At 41.1% G+C, this 17,603-nt stretch overlaps 1 long non-coding RNA gene across 1 annotated transcript in view; it reads left to right on the forward strand.

Moving 5' to 3' along the window:
- Positions 1-424: 424 nt before the first annotated feature.
- LOC147582503 (uncharacterized) overlaps positions 425-17,603 on the forward strand; it is a 96,876-nt gene continuing 79,697 nt past the window's right edge. Inside the window, exon 1 of the long non-coding RNA XR_015248733.1 lies at positions 425-549. This is a non-coding gene — a long non-coding RNA (uncharacterized LOC147582503). The remainder of the gene's footprint in view (positions 550-17,603) is intronic.

The raw sequence follows: 17,603 nt of genomic DNA on the forward strand, positions 1-17,603 counted from the left end.
AAACGTACATACTCCTTCAACATATATTTGTTTCTTTGTCTTCCTGGCACAAACATCTTAGACCAAAGCTCTGGGTGGTGGAGATGGTGCAGTGGGTGGGACAACTTAGGGAGGTAGCAGCTGTAAAAATGAAATAGTTCACAATTTTGTTGATATTGGACATTCACGCAGGAATTTCCAGCATCTACTCTAAGCCTTGCTATGACAACGTTGTAGGGGCATGGCTTCACTTAGAAAACCCATAGATCAGAAAGAGAGTGGCTGGCATATATGAAGAACATGCCATGTTGTTTCTGCTATCAGGAGAGTCCAAGAGTGCTCGCCTTCATCCTTCATTGCTCTCTGACAATTTGTAGAATTAACTACAGAGTCATGATTACTCTGGCCAGCTGATTACCCTGGTGAAAGTGTGTTCTTGTTTCCCCAGAGCCACCAGCCCAGTGGAAATCCATGTGCTGCTTGTTTCTTCAATTTCTTGTGGCTGAACCAATGACGATGACGGTTTCAGGAAAAGAAGAAGATAGAAAGTCCTTCCAAGCCATGACTGAGGTAACGAGCTACAAAGCTTGATTAAGCCAGAGTTAATCTCTTCTGTTTCTTCACATGACTTAAAGGCAGTGACCTCATTCGTGGGCTCTCATCCTACTGTCACTCCCAGTTGAAAGGTCCTCCATCACCCTGTCTAATCATTCGGATCCTCCAGTTCCTTCCAGTTCAGAACACGACTCATGTTCTCCACAAAGTGCTTCCTTTTCATTCTTGTCTGCATAGTCCAGTCTTCTGACCTTTTATTGTTCTTATCGTTTTCTTAGACTGTTATGGTTTTATTGCCCTGCAGTATTATATATCAAGTTCACAGGCATCCTTTGTATCTCTCCAACTAAACTATAAGCCCCTTAAGGAGAGGAACGATGTCTTATATATCTCTAGTGCTTAATGAATTACATGGCACTGTAGCACTTTTTGAATTGAATTGAATTGACCCATTCATCTCTAATCCAGCGGCAGTGCTAAGTTTCCAGCCTTGACTTGGAATGAACAGTGCCAAAGGATATAAGAAAAATATTAAAGTTGATCAAGTCTTCAGTAGAACAGCTCCACTAGAAACCATAAATTCCCTGTGAGGATCGGACGGAGAACATGCTCTGAATACATAACCTTGGATCACTGTGAGCAAGTGGGTGAAACAAGGTGAAAGGTGATTTAGAGGAAAGGAAGAGAAAATTAAAGAAGATTAGGGAACTCAGAGACTATATTTTGAGACTATAACCAGCAGGACAGTTAATCATCGTGTGTTTCCAGGGCACGTATTTTGTAGTAAAGGGTGGTTTTAGAGAAAAAACACTGGGGCAGAGAAGAAGTTGTTCAGCCAAAGATGTGTGAGCTCCTGGAAACAACTGGGAGAGAAGAGGAAGAAAGTTCTGGAACTGGAGAAACAGCGTGGTGGAAATGAGAAAAAAATAGATTGGAGACCCCTGGCCTAGAGCCTAGAAAATGTAGGGCACACTTTGTGTAAAGATTTTACACTTTGTGTAAAAGATTGTAGAAAGCGAGCCAAGGTATGTCTTAAAGAATATTCAGTGGAAGTCCTTAGCCACAGGGCTTGTCTGGGCCTTTGAAGGTCTTGACTACTTTCCCCATCCAGGAACAAGTGGAAAACCTCAAGGGGTGGATGGCAGGGAAATTGTTAAAAGTTTATTCGGCCAAGGGCTGGTCATTAGAGCCACAAGCTGTCCCAGTCCATCCACCTAGCCCTGGGGGCAGGTTTTACCTCTGATAAAGACAGGATTGGGTTCTGGAGAAGAAAGGGCAGTAGAGAACAAATCTTTACCCCTTCATTGTCCCATGTCTCATTTGGTGACCTTACAGGATGTGTCAAATCGATGATTTCTTTCCGGCTGCATTTACCTGCCCCGAGGTTTGCTGTCTCTGAGGATGAGGTTTGTTGTTGCTGCTGCAGGAAAAATGGTCTGAACTGGGGCAAGATTCAGAAGCCTGTGGCGATGCTTTTCATGCTCTTTCTAGAACTGATTCCTATCCGTGTCCTTAGGCAAGACACTCTGTTTTCCCATCGCTAAAATGGGATAATAACTGCTCTGACAAAAATAGCATGGGAATAAATCCATTTGCCAGGCTTCTCCCTTTGAAGTCAACAAGGATGCCTTATCATTACTATAACCACTTTAACGCTCTCTCTTTGAAGACACCAGAACAAACCTAGAGGCATCTCAAATACATTTAATTGCGTCCATTTTTCTCCCCGCAGAAATACAAGAGGGGTGGCCAAAATGTGTGTGTGGGAAGAGGCAGCCGTGTGGGTAGAGGGAGAACAAGAGCAGTGAGGTCAGAGCTTCACAGTCCTGATAGGAATCACAATCTCAATGATAACGATAATCAGGAGCACCATCTGACTGTTTTTTAAAATATAAAGACCCTCCTCGAGCATGCTGTAAACATTGGTGAAAAAGCTGGGTGGCCTCTGGGGCTGGAAGCCGATTTCAGACGCGCAGTTTACAGGTGGGGAAAAGGAGACCTGAGGAATCATTGTCGGGAATCAAATGAGGAGCAGAAAGTTGGAGAAATTCACCTCCAAATTCACGGGGGCAGGCTTGTAGCACCCACATCCTACTCTGGTGGCAGAGCAGTGATTCTGAAGAGAATTGCAACTCTCAGATGCATGCCTTTGTTATTCAAGGTCCAACCTCAGCACAAAACCTGTGGGTGATTTTTCCCTCTCTCTTTTTTCCTGCTCACTCTTTCTGGGCTGATTCTATTAATTTCCCCCAATGGCACGTGTGCGGTCCTGCACCGACGCTGCCATTGCTGATCTCCTTATTCGTCTCGTAGCAGAGAGGCCATTTGGATGAATATATGTTCCCCATTTTCTTTGCATTATAAATTCAGTGTTGTGGGAAAAGGAGCGAAATGTAATGGCAAGGCCTCCGCAGAGAAATGTCCCTATTTGAGAAGAGGAGTTTTATAGGGGGGAACAATTGACAGGCTCTCAGTACAGTGGGTACGTTTTTCTGTACAACTGCATCACCACTAATGATAAATGAGGAATGTATGATAGCTGGCACCATTGTCTGACAGCTACAGTTTTGGCCAGAGGGCCGTGGCAGCCTTTAGACTTCTGTTCAAAATGAGTTAAACATATTAGGCATTATGAAGGCACAGAAGCCTCGAGAATGAGTGCTGAAATGAGTGATCCGGGTAGGCTCCTGGGTACACAACTTGCAAAGCAGATGTCATTCTAATAATGTGTGATATAGAACATGCCTGGCCTAAACCCTGCCGGATGAAATATGAAGCCCCGTTGGTGATATTTAATACCATTTTATGAGGTGCCATCTTATAAAGACAATGCCCGCCGTATGTGGAATGCTTAAGGTATTTTGCCAAAGGCACAGGGAGGTATCTGGAGTAAGTAGAATTTTTATTATTTTATAAGCCTTTACTTTGTAATATTTCTGTTTCCACATTATTGTGGGGGCTTGCTGCCCTAACCCTCTGTCGAGTGAACCTGACGAGCGGCTTGCTGGTAGATTGACGGATAGCCCTCGCTGTTTCTGGAAGAAAAGGCTAGCTCCCACCTAAATGCGTTCTTCAGAAAGCCCTCAACGCAGAAATACAGCTTTACTACCAGCATTCTTTGAGCGGGGACTTTGAGGGCAGCACACAAAAATATTGCCATTTTGCAAGTGGACCATCTCGAGGGTAATAGAGGATTTGTGTGGACTATAGCTACCAGTTCACATTTTCTCTTTTCACTACAGTTTCTGATGCCGGGTACCCACCGAAGTTTGGGGTCCCTTTTAGGACATCCTAAGGTTGATCAGGCTTGTGAGTCTTAAGCCACAGCGTCGGTGTGGATCTTGCAGCCCCTAAAGTCCTAGGAAATCTAAGCGTGTGAACAGCGATGGTCCAGGGCTGGAAGGGATTCTTGGGAGAGGTGTGCATGGTGCAGAGAGAGGAAGGGCACTGTCGGGAAGGATGAAGTGATGATAAGAGTACCCAATTTAAAGCATGTCACATTTTACATTTGTTTTCTAAATGCATTTACATTTACAACTCCCATATCACATACAGCCTTCCATAAGTTGAGAGCCATATAACCGACCAGACTCAGAATGCTTAAGAAAGACATCACATGTTACATTTCTGAATCAGGGTCTGTTCTCCTCATACTCATGGTTTGGGCAGTGACATTTCTTCAAGGATCTGTTCAAGGTGAAGCATCCTGTATTAATTATAGGTGCATTGGATGAAGAAGAATAGACTTTTAAAATTTTTTTCTTTTTTGAGATACCGGCATATCAAAGAAACTTCCCAGCACATCCTCGGAAATAACATAACCAAGGTCATTTACTTCTGAATTTAGGTTAAGCTCTTTGGACAGAGCTCTGCCCAACAGTTTGTGGGCGTGAACACTGCCTTTTCTCAATGATAAATCATCCAGACAGTGCGCACGGCCTGCTGGATGTGTGTGGCCAGGAAGGCTACTTTTCACTGAACCGTTGCCTCTCTGCCACCATCAGTGGAGCTATTTGCTAACGCGTAGCCTGGTGTGTTTGTTTTCCAATGGGCTTACACAGATTGTTCTTGTTATTGTGTGATTTAGTTAAATATCTAGTAATTGATGAAATATTACTGCAAAAAGAAGGGAGTTGTTCCTCTGCTATTGAAATGCACACTTTGGGGCTACTCGATGAAAGCAAGACACTAAAAAAAAAAATGTGCTGTTGAATTAGGCATGTGTAAGACATCTGCAGAGGATTGGAGGAAGATCATAAAAAGTAAGAGCATTTTACATTCAGATGGCTTTACAAGTGTCTAGTTCTCATTCCATTTGAAAGAGACTGAAATCAGAGATTGTAACTGATGGATGCTAGGGGTGTGGTTTTTGTAAGAACGACTAGTTGAACCCCCAACAGCTGATGCAAAGACAAGGTTTAGGTCTACATCAGAAGATTGACCGATAATGTACTTTGAGGAGTTTTCAGCTAAACTAAAATGTTTAAAGTCTACACAGATGACTTTTGCAATTCTGTGCTTTGGCAGACACTCCTCCTCAACCAGCCCACGACGGTCCTCATTGGGGAGGATCTGAATCTGTTCAGGTTCCAACTGCTGGTATGATTCCAAGCAGAACGGCTCCTTTCTTAGATGAGCTGGATTTACACATCAGCTTTTTTTTTTTTTTTTTTTTTTGAAATGAAGGGAGTCGGAAAAGTTTGGTGCTTGAAATAGAAGGACAACATTGTAGGGTCAGGGACAAGAGCACAGGATTTGGAGCTTGATGACCCAGCTCTGCCACTAAGTACGAACAACCTTGAGGAGGTTCGTCACTTAACCTTTCTAGACCTGTTTCCTCATCTGTAAAATGAGGATAATGATATTCTTCCCTATCTACCTTGCATCATTGCTCTGACTAGCAAATGATAGAATGTGAAACCTTTCACATCATCTATGAATATGACTTGCCCCTGCTGCTGCTGTTTCTACCTCCATCAGTTCCGCGATGGCTACCACTCATACTGTGCTTCCAGCTACTACTACTTGGGTACTGATGTGACTAGGGAGAGTAGGCACTGGTTTCCCTCAATTCCATGGGGTCTCTTTTGGAAGGACAGCTTTGCTTCAAAAGGGCAAGTGCTAGACTAGGGGTTAGAAGACCAGTTTCTTGCCACTCAAGAAATGTGTGACTCTGGAGAAGGCATCTCAGTCCCTCCATGTGTGAAATGAGGGGATGTCACTCACCAGTGGTTTTCAAGCTGCTTTTCTTCAGAGCCCTAGGTATCTGCTTCCATCTGATCTGTTTCATTATTATATGATTTTATGTGTAGCGTTTCTGTGTAAAATTTTGTTTAGAAAATGAAAATAAAGTTCCAGTTTTAAAAAGGGCTTACAAATCACTGGATTAGAGGTTCCCTAATGTTCCTTTTAACTACAAAAGCCTGCAATTTTGTCATTCTGGGAATTATTATGTCCCCCATTCCCTGATTCTCAGACCACTGTGGTCACTTAATTCCCAACTTGATCGTCAGAGCCAAAGAGAACAAATTGTCCAACTAATTAATTGCCTCCCATATGTGTAAGTGCCAGCTTTCAGCGTGTGGCCTGGCCCTTCCCTTTATGGACAACGGCAGCCTCAAGGTCCATATGACAATATTTTCTGTGGCAGTCCTCAGGTCTAATCTTTAAACAGGACCTGAGACACCTCACACTTGTCAGGAGAAGTAAAGGAGATTGGCAGATTGGTGACTGTCTATCATTTTCAGCTAAGGTGTTTTAGAGACACATGTGCCCCTCACCCTCCAAATACAGGCAGATGAATGTGTGACGGCTACAAATCCTCTCCATCTCTTTGTATAAAAGTCTGACTGATTGCTCTTTTGCTGTAAATACCTTGATAGATGAACTAGGGAGAAATGCATGTTTCCAATGAAGAGCACAGAAGTTGTGACTGGATGTTACCACAAGGCCCAGTCCCTGCCCCAGGGAAGGTATTAGAATGAATCAGATTATTTCCTTCCCTCTTCACCTCCCTTGGCTGGAAAGTCCTGAGATTGTTCTTCTAAGGGATTCACTACAGGTTGTGGTCAGAGCCGTTCTGTTGCTACCCCATTTCCAGGTGAGCCACCCCCCTGCGGCTTGGGGTTCAAGGTTGCTCTGACTGAAGACTCCTCACCTGGAGTGGGTAATAACTTGATATTGCTTAGCACAGAGATTTGGGGGAGACGGATATCCCTTGACTGGACACTGTCTCGTGTCCTATAATTTCTAACCCATTGTGATCAAAATAATCAAAGAGGCCAGAGAGGACACATATCCCTAATTTTCACAGGCTCCTGAAACCCTGTTTCTGAGTACTGATGTCACCGAGCCCAGGCACCTTTTTTGTGTCCTGTGAATTTTCACCAAGGAGATGGGAGTATCTCCGTTCTGATTTGCATCTGTAGTGAAGAGGAAGATCTGCTATGCTTGCTGGCCAGGCAGATTGATCTGCACCCATTAGAAAGGTCTCATTTTCCAACAGTAGGGTAAAAACTTTTGCCAGCAGGATCGGATAACTGAATGATTCAGGTAAACAGTGTTTTGGTTGTTGGAGAGTTTTGACAGGTACTATATGTGGTTATGTGTTTCTAATGTTTTACAATACTTAATTTTTGAACGAACTAATTTGTGAAACATACTTTTATTAGATGTATACTATTGTCACTCCTTGGGAGTTACAGATGTCTATCCAAGGACATACAAATAGACAAAAAGAATTCCTCCTGAGGATCAGGCTGTAAAGTCAACATATATTGTGCCAGAGCACAGATAAGTGAAATCTCTTTACAGTGATGGGATGACTTTCATGTTCAGAAATATTTGGCTGCAAGCTGAGGCACTATTGTGGCAAATCTACACAAATAATATAATTACCAGAGAAGGGGCTGATCAGATATAAAAGTAGAAAAAGGGGAGGATTCCAGTAGCAAATGCTGGCTCCCGTAGGGGAGAGAGAACCTCAGCCTGGTAATGCTGTGCTGTGGTCAAGACGGCTATGTCAGGTGATGCCATCTAAGACACCAGCCATACAACAGATCCCCCTTGTTCTGATTCACTTAAACTTCTGATGAGAGTTCATTTTATCATGAGGCTCTGGCCTTGCACAGAAAACTCCCGGGCAGCCAGACCCAAGGATTTAGGTCTGAAGGAGAGTAACACTTGTCTTATAAGTAATTAAATGAGCACTTAGGTTTTACACCACAGGTCTCTTGAGCTTGACTTGCACAAGTCCACTGGTGAGAGATAGGCTGTTCTCGGTGTGCCAACAAATCAGTTTCCAAGGACCATCAGAAATGCAGACCAGGCCCTAATTAACAATGGACACAGTTGCCTGTGTCCACCAGGGTAAGTGCACCAACCGAATAAATGTTGCCTTGTAAGCTGCCTGAAAACAGCTCACTGGACCCTCCCTGGTCAGCAGACCTTTTGTACATCTGCACTGTGGGACCCTTTCGTCTAATCAGAATTGTGTACCAGTGCCAGGCAAAATAAGTGCACACATTGGCAGATAAGTCACATCTCTGTGACTCACCTTTCCTCCATTTTGCCACAGCAGACAAAGGAACTGCTACATCCTCATGTCAGTAGTTTAGCATCTTCAGCTTTGCTCTTCCTCATGCTTTGGCCTTGAACATTGACTCTAGACTTGGGTTTAGTCTTGCTTTTGTTTTTTCCCATTTTTCCCTTTTTTGTTTTTAATTAAGAGTGTCGTTGAGGCTTGGGTGCCTGGACGGCTTAGTCAGTTAAGCGTCTGACTCTTGATTTCAGCTCAGGCCATGATCCCAGGGTTGTGAGATTGAACCCCACATTGGGCTCTGCACTGGGCATGGAGCCTGCTTAAGATTCTCTGTCCCTCTCCCCTCCCCTGCTCTTGCACACACACTCTCTCTATAAAATAAAAATAAATAAAGAGTTTCATTGACGTTTAACTGGCAAACCATAGCAGCACATTTAAAAGCATGTGATTTAATAGGTTTTGATAATATTGATATACCCATGAAACCATCACCACAACCAAAATAATGAACACATCTCTCGCCCTCAAAAGTTCCTTTGTGCCCCTTGTTAATCCCCATTTACCCTGCTCCTGGGCAACCGCTGATGAGCTTTTGTCCTTAGATTTTAAATCAAGCTCTTGCGGTATATTTTTGTACTGGTAACTAAGGACCGTTTATTACTACCTCAGTTGCCTCAATGGACTTTTCTAGCTCTGTTGGAAACCTGGGTGTCTGCATTTCACTTCTTGTTGCAAGAATTCCCTATTAATGAAGACTTTCTTGTCCAGACTATGTTCTATGCTTTGCTGCTAGAATAATTGTATTTCACCTACCTTCTGGGCTCTCCACCTGTTCTCTCTGCTGCATTCCTGACATCAACCTGCTACCAGTTCATTTCCCAGCTTTGTTGGCCACCAAGCTCTGCATGGCAAATAACTTTGCTCTGCCACTGCTCCACTGTAGGTCCTTGATAATGTCTGGTGTCTTTTGGCTACGTTTTCCCCCTTACCTGCTCCTAGAAATGTCCCTAAAAGTTGCTTGAAGCCACGGGTCTAACCAGTTGTTACCTTTCAGTCATTCTAGGATGAATCTATCCCGTCATCAGGTGATCCTATTATTGCCAAGAAAACATTTATCCCTACAACTAAAGCACAGTTATTTTGATTATTTCTTTATTCAGAGAGTTCCTTGGAATCACAGGGTATCTCAGTAGCACCATTGTGAATGTCACTGGCCTGCGGGTAGGTTACATTGATTTACTGGTTAGTAGAAAATTCTGGGTTATAGAAAAAAGGATGAATTGTGATAGTGACTAGACCCCAGCTGATGAGGAGAGTCAAGGGAAGAAGGTCACTGCAGGAACTATGGGGCTGTTTTCAGGAGTATCACCAGGACTGTCTATTTAGTCTTTGAATTCTGAACATTTTCTGTAGCTAGAGAAACCCAATGGGCAGAGGTAGTTATAGCTCCTCTACCTCTGCCTTAACCAGAATCAGAGTGAGAAATTAAATAACAAGAGGTTTAATCCAGTTCTCTAACATTTATTGAGTTACCACCATGGCTAGACACAGAGTTACTTGGTGGTGAGATTTAACAGACCTCGACCGTTTCTGCTGTTGGGTTGCTTACAGCTCAGTGAATGGGAAGGAAAAGTTCCTGTTCTAGTATCAGAACTCCTTTGGCAACTCTTCCTTGTTATAACAGTTGTTTATAGACCTGCGTGCTTAGGGGACCTTTCATGCGTTAGCTAATCCCCCAGACTCAACCTTATGGCCGACTCTAGAAAAATACCTGCTTGATCATTCTGGCTGTGGCATCACTTCTGGAACTTTGATGTGTGCCTCAGAGGTGACTTAGTGGCATATGTCTGTTCTAGGTGAACTGCTTAGTTCATTAGGTCCTGGGATGATGGTGGGAAGTGCTCTGCCGTGGAGGGCTAGAAATAGCATGACCCATCTGTATGTACCCACTGAATTTTGGATTTGTATGCCCAGTTGCTGTTTGTACTCACATGAAGTCAGAGTGCTATTTTCTCCTGAACACTTCTATAGGAGCCAATGGATTTTTGATACTGGTTTCTTTTTGTTTTTTAAGATATGACATTTTGGATATAGGGTCAAGTTAATAAGGCAACTCAGGTACCTCTATCTAGAGGGTCTCCTTCCTTTGTGGGAAAAGTGCAGTATACAGAAAGAAATGTCCCTATTCACATAAATATCTTCATGGCCATGGTGTGTAGTTCGTTAGGGACTGTAGTCACTATTTATTAGTATACTCATTGATAATTCTGGTCAGTAGCATATCTGGATACTTGAGCTGTCTCAGATTTTTTTGAATGTTTATTTATTTTTGAGACAGAGAGAGAGCACAAGCAGGAAAGGGGCAGAGAGAGAGGGAGACACAGAATCTGAAACAGGCTCCAGGCTCTGAGCTATCAGCACAGAGCCAAACACGGGGCTCGAACACACAAACCGTGAGATTTTGACCTGAGCCAAAGTCAGAAGCTTAAACAACTGAGCCACCCAGGCACCCCTCAGAATTCTTTTTTTTTTTCTTTCTGGAATTCTTAATACAATCCTCAAACACAATTAATTTAAATTAATATCTTTTATAAGCATATGCCATCTAGATACGTAAGAAAAGAAGGTCTAGAGATTTTAAAAATGATTGAGAATGTCAGTTTTGAAGTATGGTGATAATATCTGATACATATCTACCTGAGGCATCCTATGTATGAAGTCCTTATAAGACCAGTTCGTTTAAAATAAAGAAGTCATGGGGCGCCTGGGTGGCTCAGTCGGTTAAGCGTCCGACTTCGGCTCAGGTCATGATCTCACGGTCCGTGAGTTCGAGCCCCGCGTCGGGCTCTGTGCTGACAGCTCAGAGCCTGGAGCCTATTTCAGATTCTGTGTCTCCCTCTCTCTCTGACCCTGCCCCGTTCAGCTCTGTCTCTCTCTGTCTCAAAAATAAATAAACGTTAAAAAAAATTAAAAAAAAAATAAAATAAAGAAGTCATGGGAATGTAATGTACAGTATGGCGACTCCAATTAATAATACAATTGAAAAATAGTATAGCATATCTGAAAGCTGCTAAGGGAATAGATCTTAAAAGTTCTCATCACAAGAAAAAAATGCTTATAACTATGTATGTATGTTAACTAGACATATTGTAATGACCATTTTGCATATATACAAGTATTAAATCATTACATTGTATACCTGAAATTAACATAATGTTGTATGTCACTCAATAATAAAAGGTCAGTTAGCCTTGCACAGAGTAAATCTCTGTAATCTAATAAATTATATAACTCTTAGTCTTAGCTAGGCTCTATTTATGCCTTTCTGTGCTGGAGTTGATATTGTATGTCTGTGTATGTGTGTGTTAAGTGTACGTTTAGGTTTTTTGCTTTGTTTTGTTTTGCGGAGGTGAGTAGAGACTATAAAACAAAGAAAAACATTATTAATAGTACAAATCCTCCCCACAGCTGTAATGGTGAGTCAGTAGCATGGTCATTATGTATAAGCACATGAATTTTTATCTCTTTAATCTTTCATGAAATTAAATTACTTCTCTTCCTTTAGGTTCTTCCCCTGAGCAGAATTTTAGGGAGGCTGGGTGATAGTGAAACTTGGGAAACATTATATTAGAATCTCCTCCTTAGAATATGAGATAAACCTAAAAAATGATATAATAATCTGTACAAGGGCACTTCGGTATAAATCTTCAGATTGTTTCATTCATTCATTCAACACCTGCTTATTAAGCACTAGACACTATTGAGCACCAGACACATGACAATTAGGTCCATAAACATAAATTTGGCACAGTCTCTTCCTACAGTGTGGTTGATAATGAAACATGTTTCTCGGAAACAGTGAACTCCCAGCACAGAACTTGTCCCGTAGGTTAGGTTCAGTAAGTGTTTACTGACAATAGTCATGGTTTCCCAAAGTGTACTCTGTGGAACACTCACCTGGAGGTGCTCTGGGAAAACAACAGTGAAAAGGAGATTCCTGGTCAAAATGTTTGGAAAATAGTAGCTATTACCTTTCTCTCTTGAGGATTCACAAAGCAGAGTTATATATTTAAGGCTCTGAGAAATCTTACTGAATTTTGTTTAATCCAGCATCTCCAAAGCTCACTTAATTGGGGTACCCTTCTTTAAAGTAAACTTAATAACCTCTGTGGAACATATGTTAGAGAATACAGGGTAAATGAAAGTGAAAATCAATGTCAGAAAGACCTCTAATGGTTTAAACAAGCCGTGGAAGCCTTCGGTTCTTCCCCCAACTGCATGACTGAGGTCCCATCCCTCAGAGGCCTCATTATTGTATGTTTTTGACTTAGTGCAGAAGAAAAATTTTGGCCCAATAGGATGAGTAATATTGGGATATATATATGTATATATACCATAGTTTATTTTGTATATATAAATTATATGTACACAATACATATATCATATATATGTTATATATAAATACACACACACACACACACACACATATATATACATATATATATGTATATATATATAATTTATAAAGGAAAACATCACTGGACAAAAATGTACCAGTCTTAAAAATTGCCCACTTGTACCCCCAATTGTAGTTCATATGGAATCACACTTCTAGCAGATTCTAGGTACATTTCCATCCCAAGTCACCTGGACAATTTTTATATTATTAACCACATGAGTAGAATTTAATGGGAATAGCTCAAATAAAACCTGCCCTCACACTACCTTTGATTGTCAGTTTCCATTTTCTGAATGGCATTGATGGGAGTCCGACTCAGAATCCTTCCAAAATGTTTGAGGAATCCTTCACCATTTAAGAAATATAAATCAAGGTTAATTGAAGAAAAACGAGAGAAAGCGTGTCTTTATGTTACTCTGATAAATCTGTGGCCAGGCGATAATTGCAAAACAATACATAGGTGAAAAATAGAAGCTGACAACTCAAAGTAGCAAATTCTGATTGTATGGAATTACATTATTGCACAGGATAACTCAGCTCCCCGTCCCCATTCATATGCTTCCTTGGAAAAAGCTTGGAAACCAGGGGCATTTTTCTATACCCATTATTTTAGTTATACAGGTGGTTCATTGAACAGAACCTTTATTTTTGGATCCCAAAGTTGACTTCATTCCTTTAGCAGTGTGACTTGTGTTTCTCTCATGTACAACCCTTGTTTCAAACTCCATGAGATTTTTCCTTTTTTCTCCCCTTCCAGCCTAGATATTGTTGCCACTGTCAAATGGGAAATACACAGAAATAGGAGATTAAAAATGTAAATTTTATAAACAGAAATCAAAGGTCCTAAATCCTTAGCAAAGAAAAGCCAACATAAGTAAGAACATTAAAAAACATACATAAATAGTGCTTCCAGGCTGAATATGTTAAATAATTCAACAGTTAAGTCATAAGCGTTCTTAAACTTAAGTATAAAAATGCCCTTGACAATATTTCACAGCCGTGCATTTCTTTAAAATATTTAGCATTCTCATTAAAGAGAATGACTTTAGTTTATATATTAGTTACACTCCTGCTTGTTAATATGAAGGAATTTAGGAGCAAAAAGCATTCTTATGTGTATAAGCAAAAGGCAATTTACATACAAAGTTAGACAACAATTCACTTTTTATTTATTTCTGGATCATGAGCATCTACATATAGCTATACAGCATTTAAACAAATTTGTTCCTTAATGTGCAATATTAATATTCTCTGCCCCAAAGTGCCATTTGCTAATGCCATTGTGAAGACAGGTTCCTTCAAAGCTACACGGAAGTCCCTGCTTTAGAAAGACTTAATGAACCTTACATTTTTTGGAATACTGCACAGTGTAATGCCTATTACATATTCATTGCTAAAATGGAAGATTTCCTTTAACTCTGAGCTTCCTGGTCTAGTTCTCTGTAAAACATTGTCAAAAGTCACCAGAGACTCTCGTGGAAGATTGTGACTCTTGATAGCAGGATGTAATGGGGAGGTTTAGAGTGGAGAAGCCAGGAGTCTATCGCCCCACAGGGAGACGTTCTGACAGACAAATGGATGGATAATACAATTTTTGACATAATGGGATGAAAAAGTTTATGCCAGAAAGAACTGAATTAAAGTTATTACTTTAAAAGAAAGTCTGAAGTTTGAAATCATCAGAATTTCCAATGTGTGCTTCATTGTACTGCTGAGATGCAGAAGAGATTTTAAAACAGAGATGCTGTCAGCAGATTTACAGAGTGACTAACAAGGCCACCGTAAAATTTTAGTTACCTCTTTGGAAACATCCACAATAATAACCACAGTGTTTCCTTTTTTTCTCTCACATTTTTAATAAAGGAAATGCAACACTGTCCTTTTATGTTCCTACTTTCTCATTACGGAAAGCAGAGCGGTAATTTTCTGAGGTTCAGGATACAGTTCAGGGGGATGGAAGAATGGAAGGTGCCACGTTGCAGACTCTTGTGTTTGTTGAAATGTGGTTCCTAATGTAATGGCAGGCTTGGAAATCAGCAGTAGCAACTGGACAGCAGGCCTCCCTTGATGTGTTGAGGACTGATTTGGAAGGGTTACCAACCCCCTCTCCTTTATATCTACCTTGTGGGTCTCTAAGGTGCCAGCACCAAAACCCAGCATCAGATACAGCCACCCCCTTTATATACTCCACCTCATCGACTCAGTCTGGATGCTTGGAAACATAATGCTATCTTCATTCTCCTGACATTCTCCATTTTATTTCAGACCTTTAAAAAAATCACAGAATCTCATAATTGGTTTCCATTACGCTCTATCTTGTTCACGTTTAAATCAGTTCATACTGTCGTTTCACCAAGCACAATACTTTACACCTGCCCCTATTACTTCTTTTGTTACTTTGTATGGATTTTATTTATTTAGTGTCTGTCCTCCTTTGTGGATGATTCCATGAGGGTCACACTGTGTCTTTTTGTCCCGATGTCTCAGTGCCTATTAGGCTGGGACTAGGAGACATGCACTCTCAGGGTCATGCAAGCGAGCGCCTCTTTTACACCCTGGGTACCTCATTTGCCTTGCCCTACTCTTGGCCCTGGTGCTAGAACAATGCTTCACATGTAACAAGAGCTCAATAAATACCTGGCAAAGGTCAAAATGCCCCACTAGATGAGTAAAATTTAAAATATATTCTCTATTGTTGGAATAGATATCCTAATAAAATTATTTTCTTGCCTTTAACATTTAAAAAAATTTTTTTATTGTCTTAGAGTGAGTGAGCATGTGAATGAGCTGGGGAGAGAGGCAGAGGGAGGGAGAGAATCTTAAGCAGGCTCCATGCTCAGGTGGAGCTGGACATGGGGCTCAACTCCACAACCCTGGGATCATGACCTGTGCCGAAATCAAGAGTTGAACTCCCAGCCGCCTGAGCCCCCCACGTGCCCCTGCCCTTAACATTTTTGAAGGTAGACCATTATTACTATGTTGTATTTACCAGAGATAGTTTTCACATAGTTACATAGGAAAAGAGAACCTCAAGACTTAGAAGTTATTTCTCAAGCAGTGCATAGCATTGGCTACTCCTGGGACTCAGTTGGTAAGACTCTTATAATACAAAGCCTATTTTTAATTAATGCTAAATAATGGTTTAAAGAATAATATAATTCATGAAAATTAAATATCTGGAATTATGGACATCAAAAGAAAACAGTAAAGGATAAGTAAAGGAGGGAAAAAAGGACATAAAATAAAAACAAAGAATAGAGGGAAGAAAGAAACCTCTGGTGTCTTGCATGAATTCACCACCCGCCTACTGAATTCATGAGTTGGCTTATGTGTATCAGAAGATAATCCAATGGCATATATGTTAGTGAAAGATATTCTGACAGTTCAGTGACTAGAAAGTACTATTGTAGATTCCCAGTGCCTACCATTAATGAGGAAGGGGAGAAAAATGTAGACCCTGGGAAACTAACACTATTTAAAATAATATGTAACAAAAAATGTTAGTGTGCTGACATTTTTTTCTGACATTACTCTTCCAAGGGAAAAAAAAAAAAAAACACTCAACATGCACTTTGGAGAACTAAACTATAGTTTTTCAACTTTAGATCACCCGTCACCTTTAATTCTTGGGCCTTAGAGGGATATCAGTTTATTTTAAAACAGTGATGTTTCAGAAGAAAAAATTATATTAGAGTGAGAAACACCCTGCTTAGAAATAAGGTGATGATGATGATGGCGATAAGCATCCAAAGCATTCCCGTGGTGTTTTATAAAATGCATTCTCCAATGTTTCCCCATTTGATTCTTTAGGAATCCTGTGGCATGCAGGTATGGGAACATTCAGTATATCAAAAAGGAAACTGAGGTTCACAGAAACCCAGCAACTTAACTGAGGTCATCTGGTGAGTGCATGTGGACAACCACTCAGTTCTCAACCACATGGAAATAACATGTTCTCATTGGATTTTCAAGCTGTCATGTGCTACCAATGAAAAGCATAATAACCCACAAAAGTCAGACCCAGAGTGGCCCCTTAATGTATTTGGATACTAGGTTCAGGATGTAGACATTATATTGTCAACATACAGAGCCATATAGGAATTGGTTCCTTGGTACCTCTTTACTTTGGTAATCCTGACAAGTTTAAATTTTGTCTGAAAGGGGAATTTGGGATGTCCTGAAAGTGGTAAAGTATCACCTCGTTTAGAAATAGTACTGTTGGGGGGCGCCTGGGTGGCTCTCAGTTGGTTGAGCGTCTGGCTTCGGCTCAGGTCATGATCTCATGGTTTGTGAGTTCGAGCCCCGCGTCGGGCTCTGTGCTGACAGCTCAGAGCCTGGAGCCTGTTTCAGATTCTGTGTCTTCTTCTGTCTCTGTTCCTCCCCTGCTCGTGCTCTGTCTCTCTCTCAAAAATAAATAAACATTAAAAAAAATAAAAAAAAAAAAAAGAAATAGTACTGTTGGGGCACCTGGGTGGCTCAGTCAGTTAAGTGTCTGACTTTGGCTCAGCTCACGATCTTGTAGTTTGTGAGTTCAAGCCCCCAATTGGGTTCTGTGCTGACAGCTCAGAACCTGGAGCCTGCTTTGGATTCTGTGTTTCCCTCTCTCTCTGCCCTTCCCCCACTTGCGCACACACACACACACACACACACACACACACACACACACACACTTTCTCTCAAAAATAAATAAACTTTAAAAAATGTATAGACCAAAAAAAAAAAAAAAAAAGAAAAAAGAAATAGTACTGCTTCAGATGACAAGCAACATCTGAGTGTTTGGTTCCAGGACTCTCACTAAAATGAAGTCTGCTATATTACAGTAGGCTGCTTACAAGAGACACACACCGAGAAACCATGCCAAGAGAGGCACCAGAGTGATCCAGCTCCATAAAAAGAAAGTGAATCCAAGTAAGATTCACTCTGGAGAACCAAATTTGCAAAGTAGCACCAGTGTCAAGGTGGCTGTGCCTTGTAGCAAATTTCATGTAAAACCTCTTCCACCCTTCTAACTATTTGGAAGCATAAGTCTCCTTCCATGGTAACTTCCACATTCACAATTCTTTTTCATTC

This window comes from Puma concolor, chromosome A3 (genome assembly GCF_028749965.1).
Source record: "Puma concolor isolate L17-30 chromosome A3, mPumCon1.1.hap2, whole genome shotgun sequence".
NCBI classification, from domain to species: domain Eukaryota; kingdom Metazoa; phylum Chordata; class Mammalia; order Carnivora; family Felidae; genus Puma; species Puma concolor.